Genomic DNA, 19,892 nt, shown 5'->3' on the forward strand with positions numbered 1-19,892 from the left:
CGGCGGGCGCCGGGTTGCGTGACCCGCCTGCGCGCGGCCGCACGCACTGGCCCCGGGGCCCCGCCCGCGGTGGCAGGTGCAGGGCGGCGCCCGCGGAGCTGTCACGCGATGGCTCAGGCCGGCGCGGGTCCCCGCGGCCCCCGGCCGTCAGCGCGAGGGTGACGCCGGCCCTCGGGCCCGCCCCGACAGATGTGCGAAAGGCGTCGGGAGCCGGGGCAGCTTTCCGGGAAAGCCGGGTTAGGAGGCGCGCCAGAGCGGTTCGCGTGACAGGCTTACAGAGAAAGGAACCGGGCGAGGAGGGCAGCCTCGGGACGCAGGCTTATCCACTCTGCACCAGGCTGGTAATACAGGAACAGAGTGTGACTACACTTGCTGCCCTTGGTCCCAGAAGCGTAGTGTACTAACTGGTCACCTCAACACACTAACTGGAGAGACCTCTTCTACAAGCCCCAAGAGCATTAAGAAAGAACAGTGACCGGTGTAAGACCCCAGACTCTTTAAGTTTGTTCTCAAGATCATGTCAGCAAAAAGTGATTCTGCAGTTACTTCTACATGATTTGAATGTTTGTAGATTTGCAGATACATCACGTTAGGAGGGCAAGACAAATGACACCGACACAGTTCAACAGAGCCACCCCTTTAACAGAAAACTAAGATTACACGAGTTTATTTTTTTATTAATTTAAACTTTGCTTTGGTGAATCTGTGATCTCTCATCTATTTCCCTTTTATTACCATTTGGCCTGTGATGCCCAGTTAAACAGTTATTTTTGTTATTCAAAAACATCCATTGCAGGAGGGGGTAATTCTCAGGGGTTAGGACACTTACGTATTCTCCTCTCATTACCATTTGTGGGAGGAGAGCAAGAGTCACTGCTTAATTTTAAATCTTCTCCTAGCTCATTCTGATTCTCACTTAAATGTATGTATGAAATGTTTATTTTGACTGCCCAGCGCATTTCCTTTCTTCTGGAACAGGACTGTCCCTCCCTGGATTCTCCTCCTCAGGTGGTGTGATTTAGAAAGGGAGGTGTCATAGTCTGGCCTTGCCTGCCTGGCCCCCTAGGAGTGGTTCACGGTGGCCTTAGTGAGTTGGTCAAGGGATTGGCATGTAACTCAAGGTGTGCCAAAGAAAGTTATTTCCTGGCATTCTCCTAACTGGAGGTTGGGAACAGAAGCAGGCTGTCTTCCTCTTGGTGGCAAAGCTGCCCTGCTATGTGCAGTGGCTGCCAGCTATAAGAGAACGGAGAGCCAGCTTTCACTCATGGCAGATTTGAAGGACTAAGCCTCTCTATGGCCTTGTAGGAGTTCGGAATCAGTAGTTGAGTTTCAAAGCAGCCCTGGTTTCCACTTTGCTCAAACTGTCTACCTCTTCCCTTGGCTGTTAGGTCCCTTCGTATTCTAATAAAACATACACTTTAGAAATAATAACCTGTATATTCAGAATGTCCGTTAGAACCATTTTAAGTATTAATTTAACTTGCTTTTTCCTCTCTAGAGCTACATATTGCAACATTCTCACTGAAGGACAGCATCGTCCCAATAGCTGTGCAATCTTGTTTGCACAAATCAAATTATTTCACATTTTAGTATTTCCAGTTTTTAAGCATTATAAATAAGATTGATGGACAGTATGTACATATGCTAATAAGAACTTTCCAAAAGCTTCCAATAACCTTTCTCTTGGAGCCTTTTTAGTCAGAATTGGGTCACAGGCTCCTTCCTGATTTAATCTCTGGCAAGGGGGAAGGGCTGGTTGAAGTGACTTAATCTGAACTCACTCCTGAATTTGGGTTGATTCACATGTGTTTGGGGACAGGGTAGAGGATCAGGGTAAAGAAATTAGGATTCCTGCAAAAAAAAAAAAAAAAAAGGGGGTGGGGGGTGGGATCAACTGTTCACTACAATAATTTTGAAACTTTTAAGAGGTTTAAAATGTAATAAGTGTACTATTTTTTCCCCTAAGAGTGATGTTTAAGAATGCTAGTTGCTCTACACCCTTGAGAACCAGACTATTATAGTTATTATAATCTCATCTATTTGATAGATCTGATAATAATGCTTGATATTTCATATTAGTAGTTAGTAACATCTTTATGATGATTCCCAACTCCTCAATGGCATTAAAACTTTTTATCTAAAGAGACATAATAAAATGACAAGAAAACTGCTCTACTTTGTTTCCTATAAATTCATTAGCCACTTAAAATTACAGGCACAGAAATATGAACTTCATCTCAACAAAGGAGATGAAATTTTGCCAATCACTTACCAAAACAAGCATTGAGTTAGTCTTAAGATTCTTCACTAGAGTTCTATGAAAAAATCTCAGAAATAAGCAGTAATTTTGTTAAACACACAAACACTAAATTCTACAAAAGTTTTTTTAAATGCATAAGGCAGTTATCCTCAGTCTTCGAATGAATTAACATTCATTAAGGACTAGTCATAGGTCAGATTTTGGATACTAAATTTAATGAGGAATTTGGGTAATTTACATTACAGATTAATCTCTTAGAGTTATCAGGGCCATATTTTTTAAAAAAATATTTTTAGTTGTAAACACACAGTAACTTTATTTTTATGTGGTGCTGAGGATTGAACCCAGTGCTTTACACATGCAAGACAAGGGCTTTACTACTGAGCTACAGCCTCAGCCCTCAGGGCCTCACTATAAGAGTATTAAGTTTGCGCCATTAGAGCTTTATTTCTTTTGTTTGAAAACGTATTCATGTAACAGATATCATATTTGTCACATAGTACATTTTTGGATAAAGCTCTTATTGATAAAAAATAGGCCACAAGGAATTAATTTACAATCATCAAATGGTTTGCTGTAGTGTATGAGTTAAAGTCAAGAGTAGACTTTTTTCATGTAAGGGCCTAACTCATGTCACTGGAGATTTTGTTCAATGACCATATTCTCAAGGCTCATAGATTTTGGGTTGGGCAGTTTATTCCCACATGGGTGACAAGGCATTTGAACCCCTTTGAGAAATGCCATTGAAACACTGTTCCTGTATTTCATTATGTGCTCAGGTTTACACTTAATTTAAACTTATAAATAATTGTTTGTGGTCAAATTAATCTCCATGCCAGTTTGGGGGGCTCAAATGTGCAATTTATAAAGCTGTCTAAAACTTTAAATTTGACAGCAGTTATATCTCAGGAAAAAAAAAATCTGACCTACATCTTGGTGGCAAGAAAATATATAGGGGTAAGCAAAACAAAGCAAGTGGTCTCATGTGGCTTACCTTTCCTGAAAACCGGAAGTTGTATGGGAAAATGAGGAAAGTCTAGGACAAAGGTGTTTGCAGATTAGATGCTTTGTGGGTACATACATCTGCTTCTAATCCACGGTAGGCTGATGCCTCACGGGGACTGGTGTGCTGGCAGAGTCAACTAACACGCTATGTGAGGCCCAGGTGCTTCCACTTAGGCCCACATGGAGTCCAAGTGCACTTCTGTGCTCACATGTTGAGCCATGCCCTTGGCCACTTCCATTGTCTGGGTCAAAGTAAACAATAAGTACCATCTGACCAAGTGATGTTTGGAAGGATTCGAAATTAAATGAGACGTTGTCTATGAAGAGCCTGGCAAATACAAAGAGACCAATAAGTTTTTTTTTTTTTTTTTAATTTTGCATTTGCATTGGATAGAACCCAGAAATACCAGTGAAAGCTGTGGTAGTTTCCAACTTGGGAGGCCTGTTTGCAACCATTTCATTCAAACTTTCAAGGGCACAGAGTTTTACTGTGTAGTGGTTCATAGGATGAAAATAAAGTTGGGGTTAATTGTAATTTCTCATGCCCCCTCTGTACAGTCCTGGGGTTTACTTTAAAATTAGCTCTCTTGGGTAGATTTCCTGATATTTTTATCAGACTTGTAAACAAAGTGCCTATCCTCATACTTGCTTTTCACAGGTGGAGGGGAAGGAGAGGAAGGAGCGTAAGACAACCTAATGTAATGAGTGTGTCACTGACAAGGCCCTATAGGAAAAATATCTCAGATAAATTCCCTGCAGGAAAAAAAAAAAAAGCCAGTCATTGTGTTCTCATAAACCAACACAAAGGTCTGTAGGTCATGCAGTTATTCTAGGGTACTTCCTGTACTATCTCCTCCAAAAACTAGAGAGCATTTTTTTCTTGTAGGGGTCACTGACCTACAGAGGAGAAATAATAAAGGGCCACAAGAGAAGTTAAAAGGAGCTCAATTTGGTTATTACTGGACTAATTTTGTAAGTCACAGTAAAAGTGAAACTGTGCTGACTTAAAAATTAAGAACATAGGCTAGGAGTTCAGCTCCATGGTAGAGTACTTCCACACAAGGGGACCCAGATTGGATGGCCAGTGCAGAAACAAATACTTTAAGAACAGGATGATACTCAACTTTATCCAGTATGCCCAAGGATGGAAATATTTTAAATTGTACTTCAGTTCTAGAATGGCCAATCATGGAGCAGGAAAAAAGAGGTGGGGAAGATAAGAGAGAAACTTGGAAGAGATGGAGAAATTGAGGTAAACAGAGAACCGGGAAAAAAATAACAAAGGACACACTTGGTGGCTTTATTTTTAAAAATTGATTGTGTAGCACTTGTCACATTTGTGTTTTTTTTTTTTAATTATACTTTTTTTTTTTTTTTTTGCTATCCTTTAAAAAAGGCTACTCTTTATAACTTACCAATTCTCTTTTCCTTTGAAATTCTTACTGGGTCTATCATGGTCCAAGTGAATCTTCTACAGTGATGAAAATGTCCTGTGTCTATTCAGTCTTACACAGTAGCCACACCTGACTACTGAGCACCTGAAATGTGGCTAGTGCAATCCAGCAATAGGATTTTAAAACCTACTTCATTTTATCTAAAAGTCACATGTGGATGATTGGAATGTGCAGTCTAAGGGACATTTACAATGGAAAGAAAAATGGTGTCAAGAAGATGTGCAAATGAATAAGCACAGATGGAATTAAACTAGAGTGAATTATAGCCTTTCAGCCAGATATCTTCCCATCCTTAAAGTGTCATGTACACAAAGCACTCAACAAACATTATACTGCTAATCATTCTGCTGCACATGCTGTACCAAGGTGGTTCTGGTCAATGCTAGACCCCAGTGGTTCCTGAGAGATTATGAAGGTGTTGAGAGACTACTATCACCTAGTGGGGTCACAAGCCATGGTGATGTTTTAATGCAGCTCATTGCTTGGACTGGTGATGATGCTGAGTGTCAGCACACCTGCTGTGCTTCTAGTCTCCTAACATGTAGTGCACACATGTACAGGACACTACACCAGTTACTTGAAAAAGGCAACAAATGACGCTGTGATGGTTTATGTATTGTTATTCCATACTTAGGTTATCATTTAGAATTATTCCTATCACTAAAAAATGTAACACAGCATAGATGTTACTTGGGCTCACTTCATGCATCTTGTATTTACCAAGTCTCTAAATCACATCATTTTTTTTCTTCTGCTTGACATAAATCGCCTGATGTTTTGTCATTGTGGCCCTAGGAATAAAAGTCGTGCCACATGAACATATATACACCATATAGTCTAGGCATGTAATAGGCTACCTAATCTAGGTTGACATAAACACACTCTGTGATATCTTAAGAACAAAATCTGGTCATTAAACAATGTGAAGCTAGCTCAGAACACAGAGATCTTGTTTTAGGTGTGCAAAGAACTAACTGGATGAATGATTTTTTTGTGCCCTATAGCTAAAATTCCCACTGTTATAAATGAGAACAGCCCCACCCTCATTATCCCTCAAAGAAGCCTGAGGTGCATGGATAGCTCTGGAAGTTCTTTGTGCTGTGCTTGATCACTTGGCTGGCAATTCTCTGCATCCGTTCTTTCTTCCATCCTTAATTACTGCCTATCTTGCCCAGATAAGGAATACTCTTTAAGGAGTGGAAACAAAAGTCAATGTCAGGCAGTGGGGCAAAAGTCAGGTTAAGTGTCCATCTCCTAGATTTTCAGTGCCTGGAGGAACAAGGCTTTCAGGAAGTATTCAGTTCTCCACGCTGTCATTTGCACTAATAAACAGTTATCAACCAGCAGTTTGACCCCTGTATTAGCACTTCTCTGCGTCACTGGAGCACGTCGCTCTCTACAGGTGTCGCTCACTTTATTCATAATGACTCAGTCTTATTTTCTTCAACAGTGTCTTTTCTCTACTAGCTAACGTGACTGTTTGCCTGGGCTTCCGGAAGAACTGCCCTTTGGACTCCACGGACTCCTCAAGGAGACCTGGACTGGGAATGCGTCACCAGTTAACCATGTCACTGGCAGGAGCAGTTGGGGGCAGTTACAACCGTCAGCTGGCCGTGGGTCCGCAGTGCGCGGCGCCTAGTAGGTGGTCAGCAAGTACCTGTTTTACGAACGCAGGTGTGAAGAAGGGACGCCGGTCACGTGCCGCGGGGGCAGCCTTCTGTACAGAGGCGGGGACCGGGCATCTCTGCACGGTGGCCGCACTGAGCGCGAGGTCGAGTCCAGGGCGAACGCCACGCCCACGTCCTCGCAGCAGCACGGCGGCCAGCTTGCCGTGACCCCGTGGCCTCCGCGGTCCCGCTGGGCACAGAGCCCGGCGCGCTGCCTCGTGTGCGCCGGGGCGGGGCCGAAACGAAAGCGGTCAGCCGGAGCGCTCGGCCGCTCTCTAGCGACGCCCGCTGACGCAGCGGTGCGCTTCCGCTTCGGGGCGGCGGAGGCGGGGGTCTGACGTCGTCGCTCTCTGACGTCAGGCCTGCGCGCCGCTGGTCGCCCGGGAGATTGAGCGCCGCGTCCCCGGCGGATGGCGGTCTAGGTGAGAGACGGCGGCGTCCTGCGGCGGCCTGGCCGGGGCCGGGACACGCTTCCGGGGCGGGGGCGGGGGACGCGCGCTCCGCCCTCGCCACCGGGAACTTTCCGGCCGCGGCGGAGCGGAAGGCGACTCCCCATCGTGCCCTGGGGGCTGCCCCCGCTCCGGGAGGCCCGAGACCTGGCCGCCGCTCTGGCCGCACTGTGGGCGTCGTGCCGGGCGGGAGCAGGGACCCTGCGGACGCTGGAAGTGGGCCCGCAAGGAGAGCAGGTGCCCGAGCACCGCGGCGGAAGGTGTGAGACCCCAGTCAGCGCGCCCGGTGACCGCTTTCCATGTTGCCCGGAGCGCGGGAAGGCGAGCCCTGACTTTCTGGAGAAACGAAGGGTGTGTGAACGCCTTCTCTCTTCCCCTCAGAATGCAAGCAAATCTTTGTAAAGACCCAGGAATGCTTTTCTGAGGACCTGGAAGCCATTTCTTTCAAATGCAAACGTAAAAAAGAAAAGAAAGGAAAAAAAGCAAACATCAAGGAAAACAGAGCCCCTTCTGCTTGACGCCCTAGAAGCTTATTTAGCCAGGACGCCCAACTCTTGGTTGTAACTACCTGCCTATGCTCCTTAGCGTGACGACAATTAGCTAGCACCAATTACCTGGTGGTAATTATTAACAGTAATTAAAACTATAAAACAATATATAGCATTAAGTTCTCTTACGTGAGGACAAGTGACCAATTTTCTTGCGACATGTATGTAACGAACTCGTGCATGTGTTTTCTTGGCTGTATAAAAAGAATGGGATTCTTTGTAGTCTCTTCACCAGATTGGCCGTGAGGAGCACTGAAATCTAGCTAAATGCTTCTTCAGTAATAAAACTTTTCTTTCTGCATTGTGGAGTTTTCTGGCTTGACAGAATATCTTATTTTTAAATTTTTCCTCAGTAATCAGAACCTGCCCATTCCTCCCATTGGTATAGTAAGGCCCTAAATTGGGATAGATTCATAAGTGATGAAGGTAACCTCTGCCAGTGCCTCCTGTTTGCACTATCGTTCAGATCTGGGATCTCAGATACTTTTATGAGTAATATTTAAAAAGATTTAGGAGGTCATTTTAGGAAGAAAGTAACTTCCAATGAAGTCACTTTTAATTGAAAATGTTACCATTTTATTTTACTAATAATGAGTCCACTATAAAATAGCAGAAATGAAAATAATGAACCTTACAGTCTTCCGCCAAATGACTGACGGTCTGCCAGACTTCAGGTTAGGTAGTTGGCCATTAAGTTTACTGTTATGCTTGACCTCGGTTAACTTTATGAACCACATATAGTGTTATGTTTTATATGAGAAGACTGTTTATTAGTTATTTGTTTTACATAGCAACTCACTGAAAAGAGAAATGTTTGTGCTAACTGGGGATGAAGAATCCTCTTTTCAACCAATGGTTGCATGCTTTACAAAAATAATGCCGCAGCAGGATTTTATTTATTGATTGATTTGTCAACCACAATTTTCCTGCTATCCTTATTGTGGTTGGAGTTGTTCTCTCTGATAGCGCTCTGTGTGTCTCTGGTGTCTTTTGTCAAAATCCTTCCCTGACCAGAGGCAGAAAACCTCAATAAGTATCCACTAAATTCCTGCCCTACCTAACAGGACATTTTTTCCCCCCTTTGATTGCTCTTGTCCCTAACTCAGAACACCTGTGCTGTGGAATCCTTTGCTGGTGTCATCTGACTTTCCACATCTTCCCCTCCTTAACTGCTTAGATATATATGAACACCTGTCACTCAGATTGGACTAGCTGCCCTTTCTTCGTATTTGGGAAGGATTAAAGAAATAAAAAGAATGTGAAATGCTCCATTCATCCTCTGTGGTTTAATGAAAGTAGTGATAGAGATTCATATTGAATTGTTGTTATTTTTTTTAAATTTAGTTGTAGGTGGGCACAATACCTTTTATTTTATTTATTTAATTTTTATGTGGTACTTAGGATTGTATTCAGTGCCTCAAATGTGCTAGGCAAGTTTTCTCTACCACTGAGCCACAATCCCAGCCCTAGAATTTTTTTTATTAGAAAATAAAAATTTGTTACAAGTAAAATATCTTTATGAAATTATAGAAATGTCCATCTTAAGTAAAATTGGCACTGGGCTTCTGATACTTTGATGACTTTTGAGAGCTTATGTGCCGATTTAATCTGGTAATTAAATATTGTTTCTGTACTTCATCAGTTTAAATGCCAATGGAGAAAACCCAAGTTGTACCTTCAACACTTAATTGATGAAACAAACATCTGTTGAAACAGTTATCCATCTCCCAAAACTTCTAAGAATTTATAAATCATCTTAATTTGCAATTTTCACATTATTTTATTTCTGACTATTGCCGTCAATGTCTTTAGACTATTTTGCTTCAGAACTCTGAATTTTGGGAAATTATGGATCGTCACATTCCCATGCATGCTTTACCTGAAGAAATCCAAAAGGTATGATGTTATATTTTGTTATTACAACATAACGTTAGAAACATTTTACCAATTAAATAATTCTAAAACACAGGGGAGTGACCTTAGAGGTTTTTAATTTGCTTACAGAGTCTTCAGTGAGATGGTGGAATGGGAGAGGAAATAAACACAGTGGACAGGACTGTAGAATTCAATTCAGTGCAAATAATATATGTTCCTCTAAAAGAAGATAAATAATTCCAGTACAATACTTAACCAGGTGGTTAGTGGAACCTTAGTGAAAATAAGAACCTAAAAATGCCCATGTTCATAGCTTCTTATGATGCTAAGTTTCTCTCTGTGTAGTGCCCTTACTTTTTTTTTTTTTTGTTGTTCTAGGGATTGAACCCAGGGACGCTTAACCTCTGAGCCAAATACCCAGCCCTTTTTATATTTTATGTATAGCTAGGGTCTTGCTAAGTTGCTTAGGGCCTTGATAAGTTGCTGAGGCAGGCTTTGAACTCGGGATCCTCCTGCCTTAGCCTCCCAGGATGCTAGGATTACAGGCATGTGCCACTGCACTGGTGCTTACATTGATTTTTGACATGTACTGTGTGCCAGGCACTGTATTAAGCGCTTTGATGTGTATCACACATTTAATCTGGATAGCAATCCATTCTTCACTGTTGCTATGCTATTATCATCCTTGTTAGGTCACATCTGTCCTTAGGCAAAAGCATTTCTTCCATATTTAGTTTGGCAATCCATACATCGTTAGTAGAATAATTTTCAAAATATTTTTGGAAAATTATCGACATTGTGAGTTTAAACTTCAGACCTTAGCTATTATTAATCATATAGGTTTTTCAGTAAATTACAGGCAACTCTTAAATAATTGATTTATTACCTTTTAAATGGAAATTACAGTCAGCTGTCAGATATGCTTTGGTTCATTGTGCATGTTGCTTTGAGCTGCCTGTTTTTATTCTTACTGCATGTCCTTCAGATTTGTATAAACTGCAAATTAGCAGAAATTCTAAGGAAAGTTCAGTTATAAAAAAATCATATAAATTGTCGCACCTAGTTTTTGAAGTTAAGTATAAAGTGGTGAGCATGGGGAGCACTTAGCTGGGCTTCTGCTCATCTGAGAAATGGTGCTTACATGTGTTTGAAGACATGGAATGTCCTTGCCTGAACTGAGTTCCCTCCACTTGTAGAATACTTGGAGGTTTAAAAAGCAAAGCAAAGCAAAACAAAACAAAACAAAATCTACAAAGGTCATAATCACTTCAGATCCTAATCACCTGTCAAAAAGGAGATATAAAGTGACATTAGAATAATCCTCTGGAGCTGGAGTTGTAGCTCAGTGGTAGAGCTCTTCCTCGAATGTGACAAGCTCCGGGTTCCATCCTCACCATCACATAATAAATAAATAAATAAAGGTATTGTGTCCATCTACTATAACAACATCAACAACAAAATTTAAAAATTAACCCTCTGTTAGACAATATGTGATTAAGTTCCATATTACTAGTCCCTGTTAAGAGAATGGAGAAGGTGGAAAGAAGAATCCTGAATATTCGGGTAGTCAAAGGGCAGCTTTATATAGGACATGGAACTGTGTTACTGGTTCTTGGAGGATATATTTGTAGGCCAAAGGCACAGAAACTTTCTGGTGAGAAAAAGATAGCCAGGTTAGACAATGTGTACCAACTTTAGTGCTTTGAATGCATAAAACATTTTAATGAGTTGAAGAATGTATGTTCTCTTGGACACTTTAAATTGTTTTAAAAATGCCAAAACCAAGCATTTTATGAATCTCTAGTTAGACTCTAAAGCAGGAATGGCCAGCAGCTGTTGAGGCAATGCAGAGAAATAGGGACACCTGGAGGGGCTCAGCTGCCCACTTCCTTGGACAAGTGTGCTGGTTGTAGCTTTCATCCTACCCAGTCTTTAGAACTTGAAATCTTCAGGCCTAAGTTAGATACATTTATACAAAAAGTATTTGTTATGCTTGTTATATATTCTGGATGCTTGATTATAAATCAGCCGAAATGTGTTCATGCTTCCCAAAGCTTATAAAAATAGTTTTTAAAAACAAACATTTGTTTTCCATAACTTCTTACTTATGTTTGATTTGTCTACATTGTCCATAATTTAATTAGTTTAATTGCCTAGTTATCGGGCAATATATCTATTTAGTCAGCTTGCATATATTACTTTATACAGAATCATGTAAAATATATAGATATACAGGTTGAGCATCCCTAATTTGAAATCCAAGATGCTGCAAAATTCAAAACTTTTTGAAGGCCGATATGATGTTATAATTGAAAATTCCATACCACAAAACTGTTTCAAGCACATTAAATATATTGTATAAAAATTATCTTATAACATCATAAAAGGTAAATATGAAATCTAAATGAATTATTTATTTAGACTTTAGTTCCAAAATCACTGTTATGGTTTGGATCTGGAATATCCCCCAGAATCTCATGTGTTGAAGATTTAGTCCCAAAGCAGCAGTGTCCAGGGGTAGGACTTTTGGGAGATGATTGGATCATGAGTACTGTAACCTAATCAGTGGATTAATCTATTTAGTGGATTAACAATTTAAATGGATTACTGGGAGGAGGTGGAAACTGTAGGTCATGGGGCATGGTTAGAGGAAGTAGGTCACTGGGGGTATACCCTTTGGGTCTGTGTCTTGTTCCTCTCCCCTCCCCCCCAGCATTTCTCTTCCACCATGATGTTCTTCCTCACTTCAAGCCCAGCGCAATGGACCCAGCCAGCTATTGATTAAAACCTGTGACACTCTGAGCCAAAATAAATTTTTCCTCCTTTAAATTATTTGTGTCAAGTATTTTTGTTCACAACAATGAAAAGCAAACAATCTCATTATTTGTGTGTACTTATACCCACGTCTGAAAAAGATGAAATCTGAAATACTTCTGGTCCCAAGCATTTTACATAAGGGATAATTGGCCTGTGTAGGTTATAGTGGTACCAGGGACATTTCAGTTTAGAACCAATGCATTTTTAAGATGAAGAAAAATAATATTTTCCACAATGGCTTGGAAAATGTGCTTTATTTCCTTATTGGAGAAAAAAAATCGAGTTGGGTGTATCCGTGTGGTGATGGGTCTATTAAAGCTGTTCCCCCATTCTTTCCTGTTCTTGTGTTAAACTTTTTGTGTCACTGTATGTTGACTTCTCTTTCTAGAGAAATCCCTCCTTGTGCTTTCTTTCTGGCAGAGGCAAGGAAGTGTTGTGTAGGGGCAGAGAGGAGGAGGTGAGGGGCCTTTCTTATTTATTTTTTCTACTTTTGTTATGTGATATGGAAATATGGATGGTTGATGCTTTAGAATGCAAAAATGGCTGTATTACATTATACTGTTTTTTAGCAAAATAAGTAGTGGGGAAAGGAGAATTGCAAGAAAATGTGAAGAAGTTAAGGAATGATGATAAGCTTCAGTTGGAGAATCCGCCACCTGCCTAGGAGGCAGATTGTTAAATCACCCTCCCCTGGTCACATACCTCAAGGGAACCTTAGGAAAGAAGACATGAGATAACCTTTGACTTCATTTCCTGGGTCTTTTTGCTTTTTATCATGATGTTTGACCAAACACAGAACTTCTATCCTCTTGCCTGGCTGAAGATGTAAGAGGCCATTGACTAGACAGGAAGGCCACTCTTGTCCCCTTTGTCTACTGCTGGATTGTACATTTCTGTTCTGTCTGTACTTAGACCATATCTCCACATTTGCTCTTCTGTGGTCTGTGCACATTCCTATCTCTCTGACCTCAGGTGATCAGCAGTGATGCTGGAATATTCGTCCCTCATTCTGAAAGTAGAGTACAGTACCATTCTAAGTTTAAACAATTCATAATTTAAAACTAAAGTAATATAGGTCAGCCAAGTAATGATTCATTATCTCTCCCCTTCATGAATATCAGTTCACTTTAGAGACATGTGAAGTCCTCTTTTTAGAAAAAAAACAGTGAACAATTTTCCTTTGGCTATTTTTGCTGGGGTTCACAGGAGCAGCCAACACAACAGTAGCAAACTAGTAGAAAATTCAGTTCATTTGCACAAGCAAAATTGATCTCCTATTTTTAAAATGGTGACAAAATGAAGGTTTGTTATAGGATTGTCGTTTTAGAAGATCATTCTTACCACATGACACAGTGAAATAAAGAGACCAGAATTGTTTATTTTGCACAATAGAAGTGGCGGTGCGGGACTGCAGAGCACACTGTTCCTTCTGGGTAGCAATCCCTTTCTCCAGCACAAACAGCTCATTCTGTCCTGTTTCGGTAATTTTAGTACTTTGGAACTTTAAAATTTATTCAGAATAACAGTTTTATATTTCCAAGCACAGATTGTCATTGCCAGAAAAAATAAACTTGATTTTCCAGGTCATTTTGGGCCATAGTGGCTAAGTTCAGATTTTGTGTTAAATTAGAGTAGTGGAAAACAGAAAATGGTCATGGAAATATTAGACCATACATCCTGGAAAGTGGAGATATATGTGTATTTCTCTGTATGGTATATTTTTAAGCAACTGTAGTTTTAAAACTTAATGACAAAAATGTAGTTATGAATTTGGAGAGATTGTTCCCCTAATGTTTTGATCCAAAATAGTTCAGTAGGAAAAAGTTTGTTTCCAGAATATTATTATGAGTCGTGAAAATTTTGTCAGTTTGTAGTCAAAACTACTTTTGCCAACTGGCTATAGAAGAGCATGAAGTTTACTAAGGTTTCCTAACAGAAAAGCAGGCATTGGGGGAAATATACTTTGGAAGCATATTTATGTAGATGTAAGTGTGTCATGTGTAATTATAGATTATGAAGCCTGATAGTGCTCATCAAAATGTCTTTTTAAATTATGGTATTTTAATCCCAGATTGATTTATTTTTATTTTTATTATTTGAATATTAAGCTTATTTTAGGATAATTGTAGGTTCATTTGCAGTTGTATGAAATCATACCTTGTATCCTTTCCTCGGCTTTCCCTGGGGTAACACTTGCAAAACTAAAGAATAGTGTCACATCCAGGATACTGACGATGGCTACAGCATAGTGGTTCCTCATGTGCCCTTCCTTCTCTAGCTGCATTCTCTACCACATTCCCGGTAGCTTCCCCAGTCCTCTTCCCTCCCTCCAGCCCAGGGCACTACCTTGGAACACTGATCTGAGGTTAAGTCATTTTGTTCTTTCAATAATGTTATTTAAATGCAGTTCTGCATTTTGTAACCTTTTGGGATTGACTTCTTTTTACTCTGGAGCTTCATGTGGGTTATTGTTTATATTATTAGTTTATTTATTTTTATTGCTAGGTGGTATTCCATGTTGGGAGCACACCAGTTTTTTCATTCACCTGCTGAAGAGTATTCGTGTTTCTTCTGGGTTTTGTCTGTTACATATAAAGCTGCTATGAACATTTGTTTATGGGGCTGTATGTTTTCATTCTCCTAGGATAAATGCCTAAGAGATTAATTGATAGGTTGTATGGTAGTTACATGTCAGGCTTTTTAAGATACTGCTAAGTCATTGCAGAGTGGCTATACCATTTTACACTCTTACCTGCAGTTGGTGAGTGATCCAGCTTCTCCATGTTTTTGCCGGCATTTGAAGCTGTCACTAGTGCACAGTGATAGATGTTGTGGTTTTATTTTGCATTTTCCTGTGGCTAGTAATGTTGATTCTCTTGTGCTTATTTGGCATTGTATATTCTCCTCTGTGAAGTGTCTTCTCATGAATCTTTTGCTCATTTTTTAATTGTACTTTTTTAAACTGTTGAGTTTTTAGAATTTTTTACATAATGTAGGTACTGATCAGAATATGGTTTGATAATATTTTCTCAAGGTCTATAGCTTTTTGTCATTTTCAGTTTTTAATTATTATTTTTTTGCAAAGCAAAAGTGTTTCATTTTGATGAAGTCCAGGTTATTAAATTTTCCATTTATGGGTCATGCTTTTGATATCAAGTATAAGAAGGTTTTTTTATAAGTATAAATGGAATGTTATTGCACCAAATTAACACATTTCAATACATAAATTTTTAGAAGTGTAAGAACTTTTTTTTTAATATTTATTTTTCAGTTTTCAGTGGACACAACATCTTTTTTTAAATTTTATTTTATTATTTTTATGTGGTGCTGAGGATCAAACCCAGCGCCCCACACATGCCAGGCAAGGGTGATACCACTTGAGCCACATTCCCAGCCCTGTAAGAACTTTTTGACTAGTTTAGATCCAAAGTATTTCTCCTGTTCCTTTTCTAAAATCTTACTTTTATGTATTACATGGTTTATTTTGAATGTACTCTTGCAACTAGGCATGAGGTATAGGTTCTTTTATTTATTTATTTTTAACCTATGACTAGCCAATTGTACAAGCACATTTGTTGAAAAGGCTATCTTTCCTTCATTAAATTTCTTTTGTACCTTTAAAAAAATCAGTTTGGCATATTTATATAGCTTCATTTCTAGGTTTCGTATACTGGTCCATCAATGTATGTTCTTTTCCTTCTGTCAGAACCACACAGTCTAGATTACTGTGGCTCTACAGTATATCTTAAAATCAGATAGAGTGATCCCTCTCATTTTATTATTCTTTTTTTTTTTTTTCAGGATTGTTTTGGCTATTTTAGTTCCTTTGACTGACTTTCTATCTCCTCCTCCTCCTCTTCTTATTACTATTATTATTATTGTTTTGTGCTGGGAATTGAACCTGGGATGTTCTATCACTGAGCTACTTTCCCAGTCCTTTTTGTTTTTAATTTTGAGACAGAGTCTTGCTCAGTTGCCCAGGCTGGCCTGGAACCTGCAGTCCTCCTGCCTCAACCTCTCAGTTGCTGGGATTATAGGCATGTGGCACTATACCTGCTTCCATATAAATTTGAGAATAATTATAACTGTGTCTACAAAGCATCTTGCTGGGATTCTTGTAGGAATTGAATAATATCTATGTAATATTTTGAGTTTTCCAACCCATAAACAGAGCATGTCTTTTCATTTATTTGGATCTTCAGTTTATTTCATTAGCATTTTGTTGTTTTCAGCATGTAAATCCTGTGCATATTTTGTTAGTTCTACACCTAAGTATTACATTTTTTTGAGCAGTTGTAGTTGTTATTTTGTTATTTATTTATGCTGTGCTGGCCTCAAACCTTGGACCTTTAGCGTTGCTAGTCGAGCACTGCACTGCCGAGCTACATCCCCAGCCCTGAGGTCTGTATTTTAATTTCAGTGTTTTTGTGCTCATTGGAAATATATATAAGAACAATTAATTTTTCTACATGTACCTGAGTCATGCAGCCTTGCTAAACTACTAATTCTAAGTTTTGTTATAGATTCTGTGGAATTTTTTATGTAGACAATCATGTCATCTCAAATAGGGACAGTTTTATTTCTTCCTTCCAATATGTATGCCCTTTATTTCCCCTTCCTTCTTGCTTTAGCTACAACTTCCAATAGCCTTTTGAACAAGGGCAGTGAGAGTAGACATCTTTGCCTTTTTCCCAATCTTAGACTCAGTATTAATAGAAGGTAGCTGTAGGTTTTTTGGATACTGCTTTTTGCTGGTTTGATTTTTAAATTGGTGCAGCAAGTTAACTTAATAAAGAGGAGCAGTCCTGATGGCCTAGAAAATGGTCAGGTGGTTTGTGTGACTAATGGCTCCAAGGGTTTATTGTCCTCTCTCAAAATTTTTCTGCCACTCTGAATGAAATTTAGTAGTCAAACCCTTATTGTTTTGAATAAAGGCATTAAAAAAAATGAAAAAAATCTCTTAAAAGACCTAAGGTTTTCTAGTGCTGTCACTCTTACCTTTGTGCATAGTTTGTTTCTTTTCTCCTTATCCAAGCATAGAAGGCATGGGATGGGTGGGAGAAGAAAGGAGGCACAGATTTTGGAACAAATAGTGCCTCAGCCGGGCACCAGGGGGGTGCTAAGTGCCTTTTCTAGCTGAAGTACAGACAGGACTCTCAAAAAGGACCTGAAGCTTAACTTAACCTTTTAAAAAGTTGACATGATTTTTATATTAAATAACTATAATTTGAAAAGTACAAAGACTGCATTTGGGAGGTTTGTTTTGTAATTTGTTTCCCAATGACTCTGCATTTGTTAATGCCGCCTCCAAAGTGCACATTGTAGCAGCAGAAGCAGTCTGCTAATGATAGCCCTTTTGTCAAGAATGACAGCGTATCATTATTTTACTTTCAAAAAGAGGAGATGATATAACACCACGTTATAAGAATGAAGCACAAATTATATTTCACAAAAAAACAGCTTTTACTTTCTTCATTTGGAAACATAATTACAATATTCCATATCTTTTCAAGTCTCACAAAAATTTCCTAAGTAATTAGCCCATATAGACACTAAAAATTTAAAAAGGTTATTACATTTTTTGTTTGCAATTTTGCTTTTAGAGAATTATTTTCAATTTAATGGCGTTGCGTGCAGTACCCTTACCATAGTTCATCTGGGGGTTCTGGTTGCCCCAGCTGAAGTCTGGAGACCATTCTTGTGGAACTATTATTATAGTTTTATTGTTTTGATTTCTAGATCATAATGAATATCATTTTTTTCTTTTTTTGCTGAACTTCTAGAAAACCTCTTCTCTGAAATGATTGCCTCACTTATTTCAACTTTTTCGTCTTTTGATAGCTATGATTAATGTTATTTATTCTAATAGCTTTCACAACGTGAAGTTTAAACTATTTCTGTTTTGTGCATCAAACTGCAAATATATTCTGTCCTTTAAGGGTTTTCTTTAGATTAAGTATAAGGCCCTTTTTTTTTTAGATGCAGGGCAAGAACTGTGATTAGTAAGCAAAGGTTAAGGAGAAAAGTGTTTTGGAGTAAGCAATATAATTTTCAAATTGATGAGGAGGAACCAAAACTCTACATGGGCAAAGGAATTATGATAAAAATACCCATCTCTGAATTAATTGAGATCTCTTTACCGGGTGAATTATTTTCCTGGGAGATGGTAGTGGCTTTGAATGGGATCACAGAACCACTCTTTATTATCTTTGAGGACTCGTAGAAAGAGAATAGTACATAAACCCTGTTCCATGTATGAAATGCCTATAAATTATAATCAGTGAGCTTAATTTCAATTCCAGACAAGATTTTAGAATAGATTGTTAAAAGGTGGTTTGTGAGGCTATATTACCCAAAATGGTAACTCTTGGACCAATTTTATATTAACAGACAGCATGTAGGTCTTGCCATTTCATTTTTTAAGACCCAGTAACTGTATTAGACATAGAATACATGGACTTTGTGAAGCCACTTGATAAACTTTGTAATATTCTTGAAGAAAGTGTGAAGAATTTTAGGCTGTTTATGAAGATAAGTGGGTAGTTTAACAATCAGATGAAGAGTTGTACCTGGAATGGACTGAGTAATGGATCAGTGTTCGCCAGGGTGATATGACATGCTATGAAATTCTAGCCTCAGTGTTTTCATATCAGTGTTTCTAAATCAAAGCAATAGGTGGATAAAATGACTTATAAGGATCAAAGTTGCAAAAGACACAAAGCTGAGAATTTTCTGGATACCCAACTTAACAAATAAAGGTTGAATCTAGATATATATCTCATGATCTATGATCTCTCTATATGTTTTAGATTATATAAGAGAGATATTTACATTTATAGTTCTGTACTTGGATCTGAAAAGCTGAATGCTCACATCATAGAATGGGAAGTATTAATTTCAAGGAAGATGTAGCTTAATGTGGAAAAGAGAATAGTGGAAGAAGATTGGGCATGGATCCCAAGACAGCCAGGTCTTAAGAGGGACCAAGCAGGGAACTAAAAAGTCACTAGGCATAAGACAGTGACTGGTTCCATTTTTGCTTTCTCTCTCTGGAGCCACAGTGTTGCCTTGGCTTCTCTGTGCATTTGTCTGCTCATTCTTCATCTCATTCAAGTACTGTGGCTTAATCTAGGTCTTGCACATGACCCTCTCCCTTATGGTTACTGCAAAGGTAACCCAAATGCTTGACTTGTCAACACTTACATAGTGGCTTATCCCAGCCTAGAGCTTGGTTCCTTTGGGTCCAGTGTCTAATTCTGGTTCATGAATCAACCATGGCTACGCTGGATGGGTAGACAGAGTCTTAGTCACATTCCCGCCCAGAACAGCCAAGGCTGTGGAAAGTGGTATCAGTGAGAAGGAAATGATTGGCATATTCAGTATAATGAGACATGGGGTTTACACTGTAGTATTTTTTTTTAAACAGGGAATTGTTTATCATAAAAGCTAGTTGCAGTACATAATAGCAACATAAAATTGCTAAAAGTAAAATGACCAATGTATTCTAGGGTAGTATTTGAAGATATTAGTAATGATATTACTCCTGAGACTTTAGAATAAGGGATGTTTGAGTCCTCTCTTATTGTGTTGTAAGACCAAAATATTCAATTCTGAAATATTCAATTCTGAATAACATACTTTGAAATGCATAGAACCTTTAAACACGCTCAGAAAATTATCTGGAATGAGAAAGAACTTCAGAAACATTGTATGTGGGAAGCAGTTAAAGGATTGGAGGTGTTGATCTGGAGAAGCAAAAGCATGACATATTCCAGTTAGCTGCCTTCAAACATTACAGAGACCTTGGTGTGAAAGGC

At 39.2% G+C, this 19,892-nt stretch overlaps 1 protein-coding gene across 1 annotated transcript in view; it reads left to right on the plus strand.

The window, feature by feature from the left end:
• The first annotated feature begins 6,768 nt into the window (after positions 1-6,768).
• Lekr1 (leucine, glutamate and lysine rich 1) overlaps positions 6,769-19,892 on the plus strand; it is a 161,288-nt gene continuing 148,164 nt past the window's right edge. Inside the window, exon 1 of the mRNA XM_076867055.2 lies at positions 6,769-6,808. The gene's annotated coding sequence lies outside the window, so the exon portion shown is untranslated. The remainder of the gene's footprint in view (positions 6,809-19,892) is intronic.

This window comes from Callospermophilus lateralis, chromosome 10 (assembly GCF_048772815.1).
Source record: "Callospermophilus lateralis isolate mCalLat2 chromosome 10, mCalLat2.hap1, whole genome shotgun sequence".
NCBI classification, from domain to species: Eukaryota; Metazoa; Chordata; class Mammalia; order Rodentia; family Sciuridae; genus Callospermophilus; species Callospermophilus lateralis.